The sequence below is a fragment of the Lycium ferocissimum genome, chromosome 1, assembly GCF_029784015.1.
Source record: "Lycium ferocissimum isolate CSIRO_LF1 chromosome 1, AGI_CSIRO_Lferr_CH_V1, whole genome shotgun sequence".
Classification (NCBI taxonomy): domain Eukaryota; kingdom Viridiplantae; phylum Streptophyta; class Magnoliopsida; order Solanales; family Solanaceae; genus Lycium; species Lycium ferocissimum.
The window spans coordinates 31,625,871-31,646,093 of record NC_081342.1 but is presented as its reverse complement, the minus strand read 5'-3'; the positions used below and the strand labels follow the sequence as shown (position 1 = coordinate 31,646,093).

The 20,223-nt window shown below is 38.0% G+C and overlaps 1 long non-coding RNA gene across 1 annotated transcript; it reads right to left on the bottom strand.

The window, feature by feature from the left end:
* Positions 1 to 15,404: 15,404 nt before the first annotated feature.
* On the bottom strand, positions 15,405 to 19,974 carry LOC132054030 (uncharacterized). Its single transcript, XR_009414220.1, has 2 exons — positions 18,178 to 19,974; positions 15,405 to 17,352 (listed from the first exon to the last, which is right to left on the bottom strand). It is a non-coding gene; the product is annotated as an uncharacterized LOC132054030 (long non-coding RNA).
* Between the last annotated feature and the right edge of the window lie 249 nt (positions 19,975 to 20,223).

The window sequence follows — 20,223 nt, the reverse complement described above, 5'->3', positions numbered from 1 at the left end:
ACGCTACGAATGCACTTGTGGCCTCGGAATTTCCAACGGAGGTCTCATTGCACGAGTCAACCTCCGATTCCGCATTATCAACTTCCTAACCCAAGTCCCAAAATGCATCCGAGTGCATTAGGAATCGAACTAGAGATATAACCAAGTTCTAAATAACCATTCGGACCTCTCGGAATCGATGAATTTCTAAAAAAAGTTTGTTTACCCAAAAGTCAACTTTAGGTCAACTCTTTTTCGCTTAAAGCTCATATTTCATAAAACGTCCCCCGAATCAAGTCTAGACACCTTGGGAAGCGTGTCAATGGTCCCCTCGGGTCAAAAGTGAGCTAACCAATACTCGAAAAGGGGTGAAAATACCGAAAAGACTATACCGACCAAATGGGTCGTTACATCAGATACCAATTAAACAATCGCTTGTCCTCGAGAGACAAGGAAGAGAGTACGAAAAATGCTCGAATCAGCAATAACTGAAGATATCTGCCATGCATGTCGGACTCTTCCTTATAGGAAAGATTCTCATCGAACAAAACTGAATCCCAACGAATGATATAGGGTTATCAGAATGGTACTTCTTCCTAATAGAAACATGGAAATTCGAATGAACACCCAATAGGCCTTGTGAAAACTAACTCATAAAACACAGGATCAACACAACGAATAATCTCAAACAGGCCACTACACCTCGGCTCGTTTACCAGTCACAACTCTCTAAACTTAGCTCAAGCTCCAATTCTCATATCTCTATATTCGGATTTCCCTCGCAACTAATCCTTAAATAAATGAATCGCTTTACTCGAATTCTCCAATTGAGTAAAATCGCAACCCTGAATGCGACCAATAGGCCCCACAAACTCTTCCAAAACCCATGCAATCCTCTAAAACATAGTCACAACCATAACCCATTCTGAACAGATGAAATACTCTGATTTCGCTAACCTTTCCTTCGCACTTAATAGAGTCGTTTCTCGTACCGCGATTCCTTAGAAACATAAGAACACACAAACCAAAATTCTGAACCCATAACTTACTCTTGTCAAAAAGAATCCTTGATTCATCTACGATCTCTACGCAATTCCATTAAAACTGTCTTACCGGCAGCCAACTTGGTCAGTTTTGTCACGACCCAACCCCGTAGGCCGTGACTAGTGCCCGATCTGGGCACCTAAACACACCTATCAGATGCTATCACAAGGTATATCAAACGCATCCAAGTATAACGAGGCCGACAAGGCCGTGTTCCAAATTTATAAAATTTCCCGAAAAATTTCGATGCAGTTTCCTTTGTTTTACGGACTTATCCAAAATAACCCCCGCGCGTAAAATACCAAAAAGGCCACACAGTAATATCAAAACAACATATATACATATGTGGGCCGACAAGGTTGCCACGGCGAATGATATCGCCCAAACACAACAGATACAAACACAAACCGTACGAAGTAGGCACAACCCACTAACATGTCCACGTACACTTCTAAACAGACAGTACGTAATCATATGACGGGACGGGCCCCGCCGTACCCCGAGCAAACAAATATATACACCACGGACGAGTATGTACCAAAGGTAGGCTCCGAATAAGCACTCCAAGACCGCCGATGAAAATCCTAGGCCGGCGGATCACCAAAATCCGTACCGCGGGCATGAAACGCGACCCCTGGCGAAAGGGGTCAAGACAATATGTACCGAGTATGCAAAGTAGAAATATACAATATATCAAATACGAGTCATAATCGAAGCGGAAGTACGTAAAGTAAGTACATATCCAAAATACCAAAACGTTTACTTATTAATAATATTTTTCTCAAGAAAACGAATTATGAATAGGACTCAAGAAAACACACCACATACCGCGGTCAAAATCCAACAATGGCACTATCACATCACATAACATACCGCGGCCAAATACCCAGTAATGGCAATATATCAGAAACATACCGCGCCAAATACCCACGCTTATATCACGTAACATAACATACATAACATAACATAACATACCGCGGCCAAATACCCACGCAATATCATATAACGGCATACAAATCATTATTACAAACCCAATAGAATAACCAAAGCGTACTATTACTTCCAACCCAAGGAAATAGTCAATTCAAATTTTCTCCGAATGTCACTCGAAAGCATATCAAGCCAAACTTCAGAAATCATAATCCCGTATCAAAATCACATGCATATGAGAAAATAAATAATTAAGTTACCTTTCAAAAATCCGATGACCAAATATATTTACTAACATCGGAAAGTGCAGAAACAAGTTTCAGATTTATCGGAATTAGTACACCAAAGCTACAACCCTCTGAAATCGTCCTTATGTGTCAAACTGTATTATCAAACTCAATAAAGTAGTTAAAATAACTATTTTTTTTTAAATCGGAGCGATGGTCAAAAGTTCTCTTTCGAAATCTCGCAACATACCAAAAGATAAGTAAAATAGTCATATTTGAAATCGGAATAATCATTATAACCTTTTCTTTCAAAAATTATCTAAATTACATAAAAGGGCATCGCGGGACCCACGGACGGGTGTAGACCCGAGCTGGGCCCGCCTATGGAAAACATACTCACCCTACATCATACAAACTCCTACGAAAATTTCAAAGCAATCCGAGCTTTTCTGTGAAAGTTATGGGCGTTTGAACTTTTGGAATCGCTAAAGAATAAGCTTTAAAAACCAAAAAATCAGCTTTCATGAAATCTTTACAAATTATGAATTCCAAGGATATAAGGATCAATGTTATGGCATATTAGCACAAGAATACCAAGGAAACACATGCGAATCATAGACAAGCTCGGATTGCGAGAATAGAGTTTCCTAAAGGCTCGTATCATAGCCTATTTTAACTAAGGCATGCCAAAAGGAAAGGTTACTTTACATACCTCAAACGCTCTCCAATATGATCCAAACTCAAGCTAAATCCAACCTATGATTCGGGCTGCCCACGATCTATAAACAAGCCATAAAATGCCAAACATTAGCTAAAGACTTTTGGGCATTAAATTCCAATTTCGCCCTTAATTCTACGTAAATTTGGGCAGCATTTCCCCTGTTAATAGGACACCCCGAGAATTTAACTCGGCCAAAACAATCAACAACAACAACAATAACCAACCTAGCAACATCACAACCAATCCGGAAAGCAATACAACAACAATAGCTTTCTTTTCCATCATTCTACAACTTACATAAATTCAATTCGACGACTTGCATTCAAGCTAACGTCGACGCTTATACATTCACATACTAACCCGAACCCCATACCAACAATATTTAAAGGTATTCTAAGCAATTCATACAACATTTCCAACAACCCAAATTTTTCTCCAATTCAGCCGAAAACAACCCCAAAACCGAGAACCTCACTTCAACTTATTCCTCATTTTCGAATCATGATCGCATCCACAATTCACATTCTAACAATGCTATTTTCATCAATATACAAAATACATTAAATGCACAAAAATCTCCAAATCATTCCACAAAAACTACAACATCCATTTAAGTCATTAGACATTCATTTCCAACATAGAATTCATAGCGACGACGACTTAAACGTTAAGCGATACTAATTCAATTCTTGGCACGTAAGGTGACCCATTTTCGGCTAGCACACCAACATACACACATGGATGATTCTCAATCGTTCCTTCACCTTACAATGATCATAATATACTAACTAAGCTTTAATTCATAGTTTCAATATAACAAAACACACACACACACTACACGGCTACAACACCACACCCACAACTCACTTCCAACATTCCATATTTCATGATTTTCCATCCAATTAGCATACTACAACATACATACAACCTCTACAACACATAAACATAAAGAATTCTTACCTTTCTTCTTCAACTTTCCAATAGCCTAGGGTTTCCAAAGATGGAAAAATAATGGATTGATCGCTCCAACGATGCTTCCACGCTACTTAGGGACCTCAAAATAATGGGTTTACATCAATGGAATAATTTTAGAAGGACAAGAAATGGGGGTTGGTTTTTCTTCACCTGGCCGAGAGCCTCTCGAGGTGCTCTTCACTCTTCAATTTTTTTCTAAGTGTTAAATGAATGAAGTGAACTAGTGGTGGTCATCTTTTATCATTATAAGGAGTGTACAATTCCCTTGGCCCACATTAATGTGTTGTTCCACTCAAAAGTTGACACAAAAATTGTGTGGGGGCCTCAATCCACTCACATGGCCAACTATGGAAAATGGATGATTTTTTCAACTTCCAATTTTATCACTTTTGGTCCCAAATTTTCCTAATTGTTCCACACCAACAAATTCATACACAACTTATATCTCAAAATAAAATCGAAGGTCAAGAATCCCGACTTTGTATCCCGAAATAGTTTTGTCCTTAACTTATCATAATTAATCCGGATTATTCGAATGTACAAAAATACAGGTTCTAACAAGTTTCTGAAACTTCTTAAACCTTCAAATCACAATGCAGGAACCATACTACTGATTATCTCATTGAGAAAACAACTGATCACTATGAGACCTCTAGCACAACAGTTCCTCCTCAAATCTATACAAGGCTCAGTAAACCTGTCATACCTCGAATCTGAGCCGAAACACATCGAATCTTTAAATATCTTCCTGGAAATATAACCATAGACCATTACGCTTATCTCGAACCGTGCTGACCCTAAATGAATGCACCACTCTCGAATATTACCAATAGTCATTAGAACTGACTCCGAATTTTGAAACCAATCACAGTCATACCTCGCATAACAAATCCGCTCTATCGCTTTCGACTCCATAAGTCGAGTCATATCCAAGTTATCAACTTAGTACCGAAGAGCTATACCTTACGATTTCCATCTTAATATTTCTCAACCTTTACCCGATACGCAATTCCGATACAATCCCGAACCTTTCACTGCAAAAATGGAAGCCTCATATAAGAATTATATAACATCGAACCTCTCATTGTATCTACTCGATATGCTCGTAAATTCTCTGAAAGTATCCAGTCTTACACTGCTGCTCTAAATCTCACGTAATCATCCTCAAGTCTTTAATAACCAAAAGCGCTTACCTAACTTTCCAGTCAATATTACTTGCAATATAAAATATCACCACGAGTAGGGTCTCACCTTGAAAATATAACTCTAGTCCTCACATGATAGGGATCCCACAATCTTCTCTCTTAAGGCATGCTAACTCATCCACTGTAGAACGTTACGAAACTTATACGATGGTGTACCACCTAGCCACTTCTTATAAACATCAACATGTCAGTTCATTGAACTTTGCTTCTCACTAGTCACTGATCATGAACCTCACGGAGCTCTGTCATATCATATAGTCCATTCCTGTAGATTTCCTTCTTAAGCTTACGCAACAATCACATCTCAACTGGAATATGCAAGAAAATGACACCACAATCCATACTGACCCAAGAAATCCCCAAGATATACCTTTTTCTTATTGATTCACAATCAACTATACATTTTCTTTACTCATCAATTCTCAATTTTCTAATCACTTCACGATCATCGATACTGTAATCAATCCTCGAATCCACTTCATCGAATACCATATAACCATAAATGTTGCAAACTAGCCGAATTAATCCTGGAGATAGGATCGTACCACACACTCTGCACATTAGCGTTTCCTTAACGCTTACCACTCTAAACTAAACGCTCTCTAAATTCGGCGTATCACACAACAGTAACACTAATATCCTTAAGTATCCCACTGAATCGTCCTTGCCTGAATTGCCTTACTCAATTTCTGAAATGTATACCAAACTTAACTCAGTTAGCCCATCATCGATCTACCATTTCAAGTATCCATGTTCACTAATCCCTTAACATTACTAGTCCTCGGAGAATCACCTCTTACCACTCACACGCCAATCCCTCTTCTAACATCACTAGTAGCGGGATCTAGACAATTTTACACAATGAATACAAGGTTCCCAACCTTAGTCCACCACTGATCTCTATTAGTCTATGACATAACCGACCATACCAACTCACCCATAAACTCTCAAGCCCACTCTGCACTGTACAATCGCAATGAAGCTCTCACATCATAACTCTTGTTTCCATAATTTTCTTGCTGCCCTTAACCTCGAAACAAAACTTACGTACTCACGTTACCTCACCTCAAGTCTTACAAACCTCAATCTCTTGATCCCGATAGAAAGATGCCTTATTGTAACCCTTCAGTTCCTGTATTCCATCTCAAATCACTCTATCACTATCAACCAACAACACTCAAATCCACTCGATTCCCTAAACCAATCATCCCTCTGAGTCGAACGAACCATAAATAATATCAATACTTCTTCTCAAGTCGAAGTGTGGCAACCAGTAACTTCCCAAGTCATTAACTCATCACGTATGCCCATAATTGAAGTCATTTCTATCAGTCAATCAATAGCTTCTCAGAAGCCTACAACCCAGTCAAATTTACCGATCAAACGATGTAACCATAGCATTCACTTAATAACTAAGCATTCCTTTAACATTAGCTAACTTATATCAAGAATAACCTTAGCACCAGTCACAACCTTATCCCGACGACCATGCTAGATACTAATTTTTCCCTTCCCAATCTCTCAAAAAGTACTCATGACCAAGATATCCTAAGAAGTCTTACTTCGCTACACACTTGCACAAAAGCTTCCCTCATGTCCTTATTGTCAACTTCTTTTCTTCATTGCCCGCTATCACAATATGTTTGCCCACATTCGATGTCATCACCGAACTTACACTTGTGCTCATATATCGAAGTCTAATACTCTACCATTGCTGAATCGTCAACCCGCCATTGGTTCACCAGTGTCACGTGCACCATCATAAGGCCTTGACAAAGCTAATGTCAAACCGATCATATCATCGAGCAACCCACTATTGTGAAGCAATAAATGCACTTTGTCTCCTCCGAGCAACCCAACGCTAAAATGTGGAGACCCTGTAACTGTCTGAACTATCTTCTAATTTCTCACGAACTCTCATAACATATGAGTCTAATCGACTAGATATCAATTTAAATAAAGTCGCACGAGAGAATGAAAGAATTCAAAGTTTTCTAAATGTCTTATAGCCTCTCGCTGATAAGTACGAAGCTCATCGAACCAATCCACAAGACTCTACTGGACACACTCTTGTATTATAGACCGGGTAACCTAGGGCTCTGATACCAACTTTTTACGAACCAATTTCACTAAGTTGTCTGGGCACCTACCTTTCTCACCTCAGTAGGCAAACCCTTAGCTCATTATTCGCAATAATAGAAAATAGCAAAAGAAGTAAAATAGCAGAATTCTCACAATTACAATATAAATACGAAAACGCGAAAGTAAATGAAATCCTTCCCAGTAGCTGGTCTGCTCATATAAGAGCATCTAACTAAAATCTACATGTATGGAATATCAATAAATACATCAAGTCTGAATATGTCTCGGAATAGGAAATAAGACATAAATAAAATAGAATCTTCAAGGCGGCGGATGTCTCGTGATCACCCTGTATACTTTAAGCAAATCTCGGAGTAACTTTCACTCACAAAAAAAAAAAAAAAAAAGTAGATCCAACCTAGAATTCTGCATTCATAAAATAATGCAGCAAATGCATATCTGTACAAAACCAAGTACTGGTAGGTATCATAGGCCGACTAAGTATAGCTAACATAATTCAGACAATAAAGTAAGATAGGAAGATAAATCAACAAGTGTAAGCTAAACATAATCGAACCAAGTACACGTCATCGCCTAAGTAGAGTATCTAATCCTAATTGTGCCAAGTCTCAATATGTCCAATCCGAATCCAACATCACAAGTAAAAATACCAAATCATCTCAATATAAGCTGTGATGCAATGCAATGCAATAATGTATGAATGCACTACAATGCCATGCCATGCAAATGCTGTGTAGACATGTACTCCAGACAAAAATATCGACATCTCGGTAGCACAACCCAAGATGAATCACGACGTCTAAGTGCCACACGTCTCGGATCCTTACCCAACAGACAGACGAGACACCGAATCTTTGCCCACTGGAGGTTCTCACTGGCACCACCCTGGTGGACCCGCGGAGTCCATGTACCTCACGGCTCTGACACAAATCTCAGTAGCCACTACCACTTAATCCATGATTTCGGTACAAACATAGAATATCAGACTCACATCACTCAAGTAAAAATCGAGCCCAGCTCATCACATTATTTCATCAAATCTCATCAAGGTATCAATAAAGGTATCATCAATGGATGAGAATGCGTGCAATGCATGTGTCAACATCAATAATCTGATCAATATCACAAGTACCAACATGGGTACGCCAATAATATATCAGTGTCACAAGTACCAACATGGGTACGCCAATAATATATCAGTGTCAGAAGTACCAACATGGGTACGCTAACAATATCAGTATCACAAGTACTAACATGGGTACTCCAATAATATCAGAAAAGACTACACAAGTCATATAGAACTCTATCCTCGTATCAACATCAACCCGTAAGATACTACAATATCACAATCAAGATGGAACAACAGATTCCAGTATCTACTAACAACACATGGCATCAAGCCAGCACATTAGAACAATCAAGTCACAACACAACGGGTGGCTAGCCCCAATCACGCAACAGGGCCCAACCTAAGACAATATCTGACACAACTTCATACCTAAAGGTTTGCATGCTTTCTCCGATAATATAATCTAAATATATTCTTTGCTATATGAAGTCTCACCAAGGATAAGCCATAACCTACCTGGATGGCCGAACAAAGAACACCAACAATCACTCTATAGCCTTGCCTTTCCACTGAGCCTCAATATCCAAGAACTCTAGGCATATTCAAAATCTAGATTATAAATCACGAAGATTGATACCTATATAGCTATCATTCAAATTAGGTCAAAACAAATCCTAGAATTTAGGGAAACGGGCCCCACAAGGGAAAAATAGAAAACTCGGGGGTAAGAAATCAAATTAAACACTAGGTGATCAAAACGTATCAACCAATTTCTAAATTAACTCAAAGATTCACCAATTTTGAAATCCAAGTAAAACCCCCAATTTTGGGTATAAACCCTAACTTTTAGATACATCATAATCTAGCATCAACCCCATCAATTTCATCATTAATAAGCCTAGATATCCAATCTATCAAAACCCACTTTTAATCTTCCATTACTAAGGGCTAACAAGTAAAAAGGGATCCTAAGATGATTAGGAACAATGAAATAGTAAGAGGGTGAGGAGAGCTTACCACAAAGAATCTTCACAATAATTCTCCGGGAACAGACCCCAAGAGCTCTATTTTCGTAATGGTGATTAATGAATTGACTAGCGCTTTTAATACACATTTAATGAAATAATAGGCCCGATACTGCCACAGCGGCATCGGGGCCGCAGCAGCGTCCCACCCCAGCGCCTTCACAGACCGCTGGGACGGTTTGGCCCAAATCACACTTTGCCGCCCCAGCGGCCATCCCACCACAACAGCGGTGCCACATTGGCGAACACCAGGTACCAGAACCCAAATAATTTTCTAAGTCTCAACCAAAACCCCGAACCACTCCTAAGGCCATCTGCTCACAAACCACATACACAAACCCACATAAAAATACTCTACGAATGTGCTCGTGGCCTCAAAATTTCTAACGAAGGTCTCGTTGACCGAGTCAACCCCCGATACCTCATTACCAATTTCTCAACCCAAGTCCCAAAGTGCATCCGATTACATTAGGAACCGAACTTGATATACAAAGAAGTTCTAAACAACCATCCAGACATCTTGGAATCGATGAATTTCTGAAAAAGGTCCGTTTACCAAAAGGTCAATGTTGGGTTAACTCTTTTTTGCTTAAAGCTCATATTTCACATAAAATCGCTCGTATCAAGCCTAGACACCTCAAAAATCATGTCAACGGTCCCTTCAGATTAAAAGTGAGCTAACCAATGCTTGAAAAGAGGCAAAAATGCAAAAAAGACTATAACGACCAAACGGGTCGTTACATTGGCTAATGATTTGGTGAGGCTTGATTTTCAGAATGGCTAAGGTTCTGGCCTGTGTTAAGGCGAGGTCATCTCTTTTGGAGTAGATTTAGTTACAATAGTTTGATGATGTAAAGTTGCGTAAGATTCGATATAAAGTGTTGAGTAGTGAGGCAATAGAGGAAATTCTAGATGATGAGGATGCTTTGAGGATTAAGGGGTGCATTTGCGTTCCTCATATGGGTGGTTTAATTCTTTTGATTTTAGAGGAGGTTCGCAGTTCAGGGTATTCTATTCGTTCGGGTGCTACAAAGATATATCGTGATTTGAGACAACACTATTGGTGGGGGTGGGATGAAGAGGGACAACACAAATTTTGTTTCTCGATGTTTGAATTGCCAAAAATTTAAGTATGAGCACCAGAGACCAGGTGGTATGCTTCAGAGGATGCCCATTTCTGAGTGGAAGTGGGAGAGGATTGCTATGGATTTCGTGGTTGGTCTTCCAAAGACCTTGGGCAAGTTTGATTCAATTTGGGTTATTGTGGATAGGTTGACTAAGTCTGCACACTTCATTCTGGTTCAGATGACTTACAATTCAGAGAAGTTGGCATGGGTCAACATTAGAGAGATTGTTCGATTACATGGAGTGCCTATTTTCATCATCTCAGATAGGGGCACTCAGTTTACTTCTCATTTCTAAAGGACTTTGCAGAAGGAGTTGGGTTCTCAGTTGGATCTTAGCATCGCGTTTCATCCATAAACCAATGGTCAGTGCGAGATGACTTTTAAGTGTTTGAGGACATATTGAGATCTTGTGTTATTGACATGGCACCGCTCAAGGTTTTGTATAGTAGGAGATGTCGTTCTCTATTTGGGTTGGTTGATGCTTTCGAGGTGAGACCTTGGGGTATGAATTTGTTGAGAGAGTCCTTGGATAAAGTGAAGTTGATTCAGAAAAAGCTTCTAGCAGCTCATAGTAGGTAAAAAGAGTATCGAAAAGTTCTGATTTAGAGTCAATGGTTGGTGTGCAGGTTCTATTGAAGGTTTCACCCATAAAGGATGTGATGTGCTTTAGGAAGAAGGGAAAGTTGAGCCCGAGGTTTATTAGGCCTTTCGAGATTCTCCATTGTGTTGGTCAGGTGGCTTATGGGTTAGCTTTACGGCCAGGCTTGTCAGGTGTTCACCCGGTATTCTATGTTTTCATGTTAATGAAGTACCATTCAGACGATTCTTATATCATTCAGTGGGATTCAATATTGTTCGACCAGAATCTGTCCTTCGAAGAAGAGCCGATAGTGATTTTCAATAGGCATGTGAAGAAGTTGAGGTCTGAGGAGATTGCTTCAGTGAAGGTGCAATGGAAGCACCGACCAGTTGATGATGGCTACTTGGGAGACCAAGGTAGATATGTGTGAGAGATATCCCTAGCTTTTCACCGACTCAAGTACCTTCTCTTCGCTTCCTTCCTTCTCCGTTCGAGGACGAACGATTATTTAATTGGTATCTGATGTAATGTGTATTTTTTTCCTTTTACCCCCGTTGATCCTTCCCCTAGCCCCGTTAGAATGCTTTTGACCTGCGGGGATGGGAGACACAATTCCCGAGGTCATTGGGTGAGTTTTGATAGGATTTAGGGAAGTTAGAACCTTAAAGTGAAAAATAGTTGACCAATAGTTGATGTTTGGGTAAATAGACCTTTTTGAGAATTCTGTCAATTCCATGAGGTCCAGAGGGTCAATTATGACTTGGTGGGATATTTGGTTTGATTCTCGAGGCTTTCAGGAGCGTTTTGCACCTCTAGTTGGAAACTTGGTTTTGGCCATTTGGGGGTTGACCGGGTTAAGGTGACCTCCGTTGGGAATTCTGAGGCCACGATTGAGCTCGTAGCACAGTTTTACATGTGTCTGCATGCTTGGTTTGTATCTGGGAGGTCTCAGATATATGTCGGGATTTTGGGTGAAACTTGGTGAAAACCAGGAAATCTGGTGTGGCGCTTCTGCTAGAGTGTCTCCGCTTCTGCGGGTTCGCCCATGAGGGACTTGGCCAGCAGACACGAGAAATGAGTCATTAAATGAGATCTGCCTCAGCGGATGGTTATCCGCCTAGGCGGGAGCGCTTAAGCGGAGTTCCCTTATATTTCGCAAGACGAACCATTCTACACCCATTCACTAAATTGAAACCCTAAAGAGTTCTAGAGGCCACTTGAAGAGCATTTAGAGTTGAATCATCTTTGAGTAAGTTCCCTTGACCCTAATTTATGTTTATTTATTGTCTAAGTTAGAATCTATGATGAATTAAAGGGGTTAGTTGGAAAGTAAGTTGTAAACTCAAAGTTGCCATCTTGAATTCTTATGCTTTGGAATTGGGTTTTTGTTGATAAATCTTGATTAACCTAGTCATGAATTCTTGGTTTGAGTAGATACTAAGTTGAATCATTCTAAATTGCTTAGTTTATGAATATGGAAAGTTAGGGTTTCTTCCTAAATTGGAGTTTTTTGATTAAGAGTTTAAATTGATGATTGATTGAGTTTAATTAGCAAGTGAGGGATAGTATTAGATTTCCTAAGTATGGATTAATCGATTTTTACCTAAAATTTCTATTTTGCACTTGTTGGCCTGATTTTCCTCTCTTAAAGAGTTGTTTTTTATTCGATTAGTATTATATGGGTATCATTAGTCTCCATTTCTTATATCGAATGCACTGTTGAATAAACTTTGAATGTTCGAAAGCTCTCCTGAAGCGCAAGGCTCGTGTTGGATAGTTCGTGGCACCTACTCGGCATCGAGGTAGGTTATGGTTTACCCTTCGATTAGACTCCAATTAGTGAAGCATATGTAGGAGTTAGATATTGACGGGGAAAGCATGCTAGGCCTTCGGGTATGAAGTTGGGATGGAATTTTATTAGGTTGGTTGTTGTTGTTTGTGGGCTTGTTGCCTTATTTGCTATGTTATGACTTGAGTATGCATTCATCTCTCTCTTGTTATGTTACTTATCATCAGAAAGAGGAAGAATCATGAGATTAGGCTTGAATTATGATGTGTGCTTATGATAAGGCACGGATGAGATTTCGATTATGATTTATTGTTGATTATGATATCTTGCATGACATACACTATCATTCATATATTGCATTGATATGAACTATGACTTGGTATTGATGATGGTAAGTAAGACAAAGGAACATCCGAGGTCTTTGCCGAATTGTGTAAAAGAGAGATGATAATCCGTGATTCGAGGTTGTTATTGGATCGAAATGTGACATACTCATTGCCAGAGGTTTCTTGCTGGGACGAGGGAGTACATGAACTTCGCGGGTTCCCCATGGGCTATGACTATTGAGACGTGGAGGTTTCCGTCCGTAGCATGTGTGTACAGGTTTGAGGTATTTGGCCATTGCATATACATTCACTCTTACATCCATTCTTCATTATTGATTTGTACATGACATTGATATTGACTTGATCATATTGTTGATTTGTTTCGTGAATGTGCTTGATTGCTTACACGTCTACTTGTTGATTCTTTCGTCATATATGTGAACTAATTGTTGTCGGCCTATGATACCTACCAGTACATAGTGTTTGTACTGATTCTACCTTGATGTACTCTTTTTATTTATTCTTCATGGTCTTCGGGTCTCATCTGAATGGCTCGCTGCCTATTTAGTTACGTTTTTGGTTTTGATTGCAGAACAGAACTAGAGATCCTGGCTCCCTCCTTTGAAAGCTCCTGGTGCTGCGACTATCACCTGTAAGTTGCGAGTGTAGAGTTTGCTACCGGATCCATATCAGTACCTCGTGAGTGATTCCCGAGACTTCTAGTATGAGTTTCTAGGGTGAGCCATGATCCAGATTCGCAGCCCAAAAAACTCTCCTCTTGTGATATCTGTCCTTTGTTTTGAGATAGTATTTCAGACATTTATATATTTTTCTATATTCAGACTTATGTTACATATGTACTACCTCTTGTACTGTTACAGACTAGATCTCATTGGGGTGTTGTGGTATTTTCCATACTTATATATATATATATATATATATATATATATGATATTGAGACTATTTAGTACTTATATTTCTTCCGCATGATTATTTGAATTGTTGAGTAAGGGAAGGGTAAGCCCACTAGGGGGAGCTGTGTGGGTGCTTGCTCAACCCACGGGTTCAGTCGTGACAATAATCTTCAAGTCTATTATTTTGTATTAGAGTTGTTTATTGAGTTCTACCTTTCCATCTTTCTTAGAAGCATCGTAATAGGTATTATGGTTCGCTTTTATGCAGGTGCATAAAAGCTACTAAGAAGTTGCAGACTCTATTTGAATTTATATTTTTAGTGTCGCCACCTAATTTTAGAACGGAAATTAGAAAAACTAAGTTAAAAGGGTTTGTTCAAATAAGAGAAAAATCCTTTTTAAACCAGAGTTCGAAGTAAGGGTTCTGGTGATCCCCTAGGGAAGGTTTTCAATCACCCTAGTATTAAGGATCCGTAGAATACGGTTGACCCACGAGCTTCGATGTGTAATTTAATTGTGATTATTTGCTAAAATATTTTCTTTCTTGCAAAAATTGCCATACTCATCATAAAAACTCCATTTTTTGGCAAAAGTATATTTAAGAAGGAAAGAGTTGGTCTCTTTTTGAGTAAATGTTATAAGGGGGTTAAATTCACTTCATTTCCGAACCAAAACACACTTAAGATTTTCTCTTAATTAAAGTTCCTACTAATTTAGTCCTAATGTCATGATTTAGTCCTTATAGGTTTTATATATATGTATAGGGAAATAAATGGAGTGCATCTCCTTTGTAATAAATAGTATAGGTTTTGTAAGTATAGATAAAGAAAAGAGGGTTTACTTATTTTTAGTCCATTTTAGCTCATTTAGTCAACTGTATCCATTACCAAATCCATCTCATTCTCAAAAAAAAAAAAAAAAAAATTAAGTGCATTTTTTCTTTTGTTTATTTACCTTAAGGTTTGGGCTTTTGGCCCAAAAGTATTTGAAAATAACCTTAAGTTATACAAAAAGAAACCCGTTTTCATACTTTATTTTTCAGAAAAGAACAGGTTGGTCTATTTGACTCATCCAATATTAGCCCAAGTTTTATAAATCACGCCCAAAATAAACTTAAGTCCAATTTGTCAAAATCCAAGATGGTTCCTATTCAGTTTTTCTCTTAAGAGGCCTTGATGCCCAAAACAGTCCATTCTCATTTCAATTTTTCTGTAAGAGGGGGCATACGGCCCAAATCTATTTTTTTCAGTCCAAATTTCATTCATATCGTTTACTTCATCAACTTAATACTTTGAAGCATTTTGTAAGAATCCAATATTTTCTGATTGCATGCATAAGCCATGTTTAACTTTGAAAATGGTTTTGGAAAATGTTTAACCAACTACATGAGTTTCCTAGGCTTCTAATGCATTTGGGTTTCAATAATAATAATATCAACGTTGTTTACAAATACAACTATTATACATACAAATATACATGAATATATGTAAGAATGAAGAGAAGGGTTAGGCTGGTGGGCCTACCTAAGCCCACCAGGTTCTATTTTCACCCATGGTTGGGCCTTCAACATTGTCTATTCTTCAATGGACTCGATTAAAGAAGACTGTTGGACCTTTGGCCCAACGCTGGTTTCGTAGCAAATGGCCCAAATGGCCCGGCCATATGACATCATGCAAAGGAGGAGGGGAAAAGGAAAAACACGGTTAGAGAGCACCTAGACTTAATCACTAATTTGAATAAAACTTAAGTACAAACTATATACAAATAAATTACATATGCAATTATAGGAGGATTAATGTTTATCATGGAATGATAATAGAAAAATAAAGAGGAAAAACCCAAGAGTTGAAAGCAAATTCAGATGGGCCTAGATTAAATACACGCAGGGTAAAGCCCAACATACATATAAACTGAAATAGGCCCTTACCAATTGCATTTACATAAGCAAACAATATTCATGAACAGCTACACAAGATATGGGAAAATTCAACCATTCAAACCATCATACTAGACTTGAGATATACACATAGTGTCTCAAAAAGATTAACAAGACAAGGCAGGGTCACTTATGCTATCTCAACATTATTTCACATCCAAAAGGTTTAAACTATTTTTCAAACCAACAAACAAACAGACAGACAGGCTTGATTTCACTAAAAATAGGATGGCTTATTCAAATGTGGACACTTGCAGCATATATAGGCTATCTTTATGTAAAGGGAGAAGCACAGGACATAATTGGTCATACAAAGGCATATTTCTTACTTACACAGGAGCTTCAAACTAGTTTTCATAAGTGCCAAGCAACTAATCCAACATACATACACAACTCAGGCTTTCAGACCATCACACATGCACCATGGACCATAAGAACTTTATATTAATAAGACATCACACTTAGAAAATGTTTAGTGATAGACCAGGATAGACTAAACTCATTATCAACTAATATAGTGTAGTTATCTTGCTGAACTAGATAATACAGGTCAAACACTCCTGTTCAGGTCTTAAACAAACATTTTTTTAGTTCCTCTTATAGGTAAAATCACTATTTAACTGGTTTTAGACCTACTTTTGGCCTCTTGTTAAAACCTGGTTGGTGCTCATGTCCTCAATTTGAAACTCACTTAAGCATTTTGTTAGGTCTAAGACCTCTCATGAATCCTTAAAGAATGAATCACATAGCAAATAGATTTTTAAGCATGTCATTATACCAATGTCTAAATTATCCAACATGTAAATGATGAGTTACACCAGACAAAGTATACAAAGCTACCAATCTGATGAACATTCCAACACATATACGACAAAAACAAATTAGAACAGTTACATGTGTAGGTAGACGTAGGTTTAAACTGATAGGCATGTGAATAATCAAAGGTTTAAACATGACCGAGTCACATGAGAATACATGATTAAGCAGAACCTAACATGAACAACACTTTAACAAGCAACTAACTAGTATCTAATAGACACATGGTTTAACAACACTCAAACTAAACAGGTCTATAAACATGTCAATGATTAACTTAACTGATCAAGTCATGCTTAATCAAACAATGGCTACATATGGACTTAAAACGAACTGGCATATACAACAAGTCTATAGCAAACCTAACACATGTGATTATGGAACCAAAATACCTAAACAGTTAATGCTAAACTAAACTAAACTAAACAAAGGCATACTAAACTAATCAAACAACAATTAAACCAAATAAACACAGATAAATAACTACAATAAAAATAACAAAAGGAAGAGTATTTACCTTTTTTACGTGCAGCCTAGATCGAGATGGAATTTGGAGATCCTTTTGCTCCTTAGCCCCAAAGCTCAGCTACAAAACAAAAAGAGATTAAAATTTTTAACTAAAAAAAACTTGGTAAGTTAAAGGTGCCAAGTAAATATGCTAGATCCCTAGGTATACCAAGTTGTTGTTTTTTTTTTTTTTGGCTGTGATTTCAGACTTGTGTGAGTGTATTGTGAATTGGGGGTTCTTTATATAGAACCCCAATTCTGAGAAAACCCTAGCCCAATTCGATGTGGGACTGTTTCACAAATTCTGGGGATAAACCTTTCCATTAACAATCAATGGTCGTGATTTAAACTAAAATTACATGAAGGGTCAGATTTGATGGATTCTTGGTGAATCCTGTTGGTACTGTATAAACCAATGGGAACCAAGGATTCAAATTGGTAGGGATAAATCCCATTAATGGATTTGTACTCATTTTTTACCACAAAATCAGAAAAAATAAGAGAGAGGAAGGGTTTTACCTCTTCTGTGGTGGTTCCACGGTGGTGTGGAGGAGAGTGTGTCACGACCTAACTGGAGGGCCATGACGGGGTGATGTTCAGACATAAATTGCATATATTTAGCCATTGTTGCCTCACATTTTAATACTTTTAATTGTCTCTTGAATACAAAAATATATTGATTTGTGCTTAATACTATAATTTTATTATGTACGAATAAAGCGGTGTGAAGATGAAGAAATTTGGATCAAAATTGAATAAATTGTGGAAGAGAAAGAAAAAGGAAAAAGGGGAAGGAGACAAAGGGGGGAAACCATTTGGTGTTTGTCCCCCCAATTTGTAGGCAGCAAAATAAAGCAAAGAGCAAAGAGTAGCAAAATGAGAATTGGAGCTGAAGAAAATGTACCTGAAAGCAGAAATGTGCTGCCCCCACTGTTACACCTCCGAAAATTTCATGTCATGATGTGGTAGATAGACTAATGCAGGGCGAGATGTATACAATGTCCCTACAAGTAAGAAAGGTTACTTAGTGATTCTAATTAAAATTCCAAAGACATTTGAGGCAAGAGGAGGAAGTTCGTTGAGGAAGGCAAGGTATAAGTCGTGTTTTGGAAGGATTTTACAAAGCACAGAGCTAATGTTGATTTAATAGTGTCTTGAGGAAGATTTATAATTCTCTTTAGATTGTTAATAAAGTGTTAAACAAGTTCTAAGAAGGTTCCATAAGGATTGGAGATCGAACGAATCGACGAGAACAATTTCGAAAAAATGGAGTTATACGACCACTTATACGGTCCGTATAACTTTATACAGTCCGTATAAGGGTTCGTATAACCTTAACAGGAAGGGAAAATTCCTAATGGTGAAATACGGTCACTTATACGGACCGTATAAAGTTATACGGACCGTATAAGTGTCCGTATAACATGATCGGGGCAGCTCTTTTTTCAAGTATAAATATGTGATCCAAGTTATTATTTTTCATTTCCCATCTTCTCCACTTCTCTCAATAGCTCTAGAACATTCCATACATTTCATCAACATGAACTCAAGGTGAATCCAAGATTAAACACCAATAATTAGTGGAGTCAAGTGCAAGGATGCTAACTAGGGTTGCTAGAAGTCAAGAATCTCTTTGGAGTTGAAGTAAGGTTTTCTCCAAGTGAAGTATTTTCATCCAAAGCCCATTCCTACATAATCAAAGGTGAGTTTTATGATCATTTCTGGTTACTAATAATATTGAATGGTTGAATGACTTGGATTGGGGAAGAAAGTAGAATATGAAGCTCAAATGTGAAAATAGCGGTATTCTTAAATAGTAACTTGACTTGAATCATAGTTCTTGGCATGTTAGGAGTATAACCTTGTTATAAATGATGTTAAAGAAGCATTATATGAGGATGAATGTGATGTCATATTATAGCTATGGTTATGGACGACTTTGAGAGGGAATTTTGAGAATTGAATAACGTTTAGCTCGATGAAGTTTATTGAATATGATATTATGGGTGTTGTTGTTGACGTTTGGGAGTTGTTATATTATATGGAGAAAGTTGTAGAAACAAAGGAGATGTTGCCCAATTTTCATTAGCTTTAGCTTAAGCTTAAGCATGTTTCCGATTATCTAACCTTAGTACGAATTCTCTTGAATGTAGAATCATGAACATTGGAGGGAAACGTTTAATCGATAAAGTTAAAGAGGCGTAAAGGTATGTGAGGCTAGTCCCCTTCTTTCAAAGGCATGACTCTTATATTGTGATTTCTTCTCTATATTTCCATGATCTTCTTACACTCTAAAAGAGGGAAGTTAATGATTTTAAGAGCTTCTTATGAAGTAGAGATGAGATGTGTTGCATGATAGTGATGATGATAATGATGATGCTATGATGAGCCCGATATTCCTATCCTTATGATTTCATTGATGTTACTCCTTGTTGTTAGTCTCACCTCTTGCTGCTAGTTCCTTCAAGGTGAGATATGACGATCATGACTATCCCACAACATGATCGGAGGGTACCGACCTTATGTCACTCCGATAGAATGATAGATTTTACTTGGACTCCTATACATGCTTATGTATTTTTATGTATGATTACACCGTGCCTACATGGCGGGGCAGACACACCACTGCAGTGGGCAGCTTACCCCGGACGCGGGCTAATGATGATCACACCGTACCTATATGGTCGGTATATATATATATATATATATATATATATATATATATATATGTATGATATGATTTTACCTTTATTATAAAAGTTAGCATGCATGACTCCGCCTTAAGAGGCATTCAGTTGCAGGTTTGCTCCCAGCTTTATGTTTCTTTATATCTTCATTATGTAATTGTACATGCCTTACATACTCAGTACATTGTTCGTACTGATGTCCTTTTCTTTATGGATGTTGTGTTCATGCCCACAGGTAGACAGGGAGACGGTGCAGACACCTA